Below are 4,900 nucleotides of genomic sequence, written 5' to 3' on the forward strand. Positions count from 1 at the left end.
TTATCAAACTAGCTCTCCTTTTACCAAAATAACTCAAAACTAATAATTTTTTAAAATAAACAGAATTTCAGGTATAGCCTTAAATTTAATTCAAATTACCCATTATCCTTGTCAGTCATTTATTTAATCATCTCATCAAAAACATAAACAAAAATAACAAAATAATATTATTTATCTTTAAAATATATAATATTTTTATTAATAATTTCTTATGGGCAAAGAATGCTAATAATACCATATAACCCTTGAAAGGGAATACATTTTGTAAGTCAATCTTTTTTCAAGATCTTTTTCACAATTTATTAGAGGTGTCTAGAATTGATTAGATGAAAAATATTTAATAAATCTTTAAGAAAATTGATTTTCTATCTTCAAAATTCAAACTTTTTATATAATTCACAAATCTATACCCTCCCAACTTAATTTTCAATACCCATTTGTTTCATAACTTATTAGAGGTTGCTAGAATCATTAGATTAACAAAATATTGAATAATATTGAATTTCCATCTTCAAAATCCAAACTGATAGAAAGCGTCTCCAATTCATCCGATGGCAGCAAAACCGAATTTTTTCTCCTAAAAATCTTTCTACACCATTCTAAAATCCTATTGAATTATTGTCTTAGGTGGGAATGAATGTTGATTTATTATATAAGATATAATTTTGCTTACAAGTTTAACAACAAATATATACATTCCTCTTACATTGTTCTCAATATCCATTTGTCCACTAACAAATATTTGTAGGAACATACAAGAAATATATTTCATAATATTTTTATGATTGTATCTTAGTTATTTTTATTAAAAACATTGAGACCTAAATATAATTGAAGATGAACTAAATAAAACAGTAAAAAGGAAAAAAAATAAAAACACAAATCAAAGCGAAGTTTTGATCCTAGGACCTATGGGTTATGGGCCCAACACACTTTCGCTACGCCACTCTGATTTTGATAGTATATTTGGAAATAATTCATTTTATTCATATTTCATAATCTTATTAGAGGTTATTAGATTAGCCAAATCTTGAACAATATTAAATTTCTTAATTCAAAATCCAAGCTTTCTAAAATGTTTCAGGAATTATTTGTTTTTAAATAGAAGTGCCTCTCGTTTATCCCTCATTTAAAAGTTCGACATATCATACTTAAGCTCTTCTTAATTCTCAAAATCCTAACAAGTTATTGTCTTTCAAGGGAATGAATGAAGATTTTTAGATAAGATATAATCATGTGAACAAGTTTGACAATAAATATGTTCATTCCCTTTGAACTTAGTTTTCATTACCTATTTGTACACTAACAAATAGTTTGTAGGAATATAGTATAAACAAGAAATATGTTTCATAACATTTGTATGATATTATCTTGGCTTTCTTTGATTACAAACATTTAGACCTAAATGTAATTATTCTAGGTATTAATATAAGTTAAGAGTTAAAACAATTGTATGCAATATATACCTAGTAAGCTAGTTATGTCTAGCAAATCATGATAATATATACATTGATGACTTTCATAACATAAAAACTACAATTATAAAATACTTTGTATTCTAAGAAAAAGATAGTCTAAGTACATAAATACCAACTAATAAGATGAATCAAACATTAAAAATAATCCAAAACACTTCCAATGATGCTCCACTCTTATTTTAATATTGTGATTGTAATTTTTGGTTCATAGAATATAAACCTACTTTGTTTTTGTTTCTAACTATTAATGCTGTCTACGTCTCATTATTAGGGTATTATGAGATTCATCTTTCATGTGTTATCATAATTATCGTTACTCTTATCGAATTTCTACTTTTATATAATTCAAATTTAATGTTTATTGAATACCAATAAATTATTTAACAATGGCTAAATCAATTGAATTACAAGCATATAAGAAAATGAGACCACTAACAAACCGACCAAAAAGGAATTAGACAAATAAACTCAGGAAACATGACAAATTCAAAAGAAATATCAATTGTGAAAATCATAAGGCATCAATCACCAACCAACAATGAGAGCCATAACAAGTTACATGAAAAAAAATATTAGAAAAGTTAACATATGAAGTTAGCCAAGTCATATGAAGTCTTTCCTAAGATTATTGACACGGTTCTTGCCAACATTTTTTCAGTTAACCGAAGTACCGAACCTATATAGAATTGAGTTGATCTTATCAAACTTATCGAATTGAGTTGACGACGACTAAGGATACTATCAAAAAGGTCAAACAAGATTTTCTCTTTGAAAAAATCCCTACATCAAACAAACCTAGTTCATCATTAAGACAATAGTTTGAATCAAAAATAGACAAAATAGAATGGTAATTCACTATATTTGTTGTCACAAATTCTTCTTAAAAGCAATGAGTCACTTAAATTTTTACAATATTATTGCACTACACTAATCGATCTATCATCCACTAGCAACAAAAACAGAATGTCAGTTTTCCCTTGAGATACCTCTGATTATTTGTCGATCCTGATCTCTGCTTTTTGTTGGAGGACTCCATCAATGAAATTTACACTATCTTCATCTAGGAAATCCAGCGTCTGTGGTGCCCTATTAAACAAATTTTCGCAACCAACCACCTTTTGTCCCCAAAAAGTATATTTCCCTTTATATCTCTAACTAAATTTCTTGCTCGTACTCAACCTAGCTGAAAACTCGTACTCAACCGAAACAGAAGAATACAAACAACCCTTATCTTTCATTCCCAAGAAAAGTCCAAAGGAGGAAAAGTTCACTTGACAAATGAATTTGAAAAATAGGAAGAAGCATTTACCATCAAGAGGTAAAAGCTTAACAAAACTCTGACGCTTTAAGGTCGAGATAAACAATGCATCGTGGGTTAGGTGATTTAAACTCAACCATCTTAGCCAAATGATAATTTTATCTCCTCTCAACGGAGAAGTCAACGGTTGTGGAAAGGGTGCGTTGTTTGTATGGAGGCTCGGCCTTAAAAAAGAGAGCATTGCGGACAAGCTTGTGAGAAAACCCAAGAATCGATATCGACACAAGTCAGAATGTTTCTCAGCTTTCGGCACGACATGTAATGAAAACACATGAGTTTACATAGTTTTCAATAATGAATCGACACCCAATTAAGTAGGAATTCGTAAACTGCATTCTCGGTTGGTAATCAGAGATCGTTGCTTGAGAGAACTGCCTCGATACCGACTAAAGGCATTTCCAATAAATCTTGTCGATATCTGCAAAATGTAATATTTGGGACATTTTGGATCTTGAGTTATTTTAATATTAAACATTTGTGAATGCAAGATAAGGGTATTTTGGATCATTTAGCATTTCAGTTCCCGAGGGTTCAAATGGAGTCATGAAAAAGTTGATTATTTAAACAAATTTTGATTGATGATTGGAATGATGCAATTGAGGAGAGAATGAATGAAAAGATAATGAGTTATTTGAAAATTATTTAAATAACAAAATTCAATCAAGGCCTAAGATTAAACCTAGATTGGATTTAAACCAAATAAACACTAGTATCACCAACACATTCCATCACATTCGTTCAAATCATCAGCAAAAAGAACTAAAATAACCTTAGTTTATCTTTTATAATATTGTTTTCATTTTACCCAAATAGGGAACTTTATACATCAAACAAAATTTATTTTTGTTAAAAAAATCAAGTTCAAAAAACCTTGAAGCTTCAAAGATTTCTTGTTTTCTATTTAATTGTTTTTGTATTTCCAGTCAATATTTAAAGCATATACTCACTTCATAAAGTTGGTAAAGCGCATAACAAGATGGTTCTTAGCTGCATCGGCTAGTGGCCGAACTTCATCGACCATTCCAATGGAGGAAATACGATCGAGATAGATCAAGGATGATTCACACGTTATAAGCCCATTCAGCAGCATCTTTGTACAATATCTAATGTAGGAAGAAACTTTGTAAGCCATGTATTGAATTTGTTGACAAAGTAATATTGTACATAAATCTCAAAAGGTCCATTAAAGCAGCTTCTTCTGTTCCACATACAAACATGACAGTTAAGTAGAGACAATATACTTAATTAGGCAAATACGGTAACACAAATACTAAAACTAGATCATTTTGGGTTACTTTAAGTTGATAATTTGAATCATCAAGTGATTGATAATGAGATAAAGAGTTATTTGGATTAACCCTTTATCAAACAAGACCAATGTAACATGTCCCGAAAACAGTCAAACTCAAATTTGTCAAATATACTGGTTTCATTTGAAAACATCAATTCCTATGTTTTCTCATCTAGGTTTGGATCCGAATGAGATTTTGAATGAGATTTTGTTTGGAAACAAAATGTACCAAAAAACAAAATCTATAAAAAGAAAAAATTTCAATGTAATTATAAGATTGGATCGTCAACAAAAGGTGATTGAAGGTTGTGATTATAGTGTATCCAGTTAGCCACACCTTTTATGTCAAAAGTGTTTGAAAATGTATGAGAAAACCTTTATAAAACTGATTATCTCATAAACTGTAATGTAAGGCTTTAAAGCCTTTCAACTCACAACCAATAAAGCCACTAACCTAATAAAAGCGAGAATAGGCTGTCTAAGAAATAGTAAAGAAAAACTACGCCCTCTAAAATTAGACCCACTAATTAGAAATCAGAAACATGCATAAAGAAATAGTCTTTTCATTTAAAATAAGTCTAATTCTAATAGGAAATGCACTTAAAATCCATTGACGGTTTTTCTCATATACAAAAGTTTTTCCAAATGAAACCAATGAGTAGTGACCATATGAGAACAAAGACCTATATTTACCTGATACATGGATTCTAAGAGTTAGTTGTTTGTGCTCTGACTCCCTTGTATCATTTGAGAAAATCTAAATGAAAAAAAAAAGACAGAACAAAAGCAATATCAAGATGATAATTTTTTACT

This window comes from Impatiens glandulifera, chromosome 8 (assembly GCF_907164915.1).
Source record: "Impatiens glandulifera chromosome 8, dImpGla2.1, whole genome shotgun sequence".
Taxonomy (NCBI): domain Eukaryota; kingdom Viridiplantae; phylum Streptophyta; class Magnoliopsida; order Ericales; family Balsaminaceae; genus Impatiens; species Impatiens glandulifera.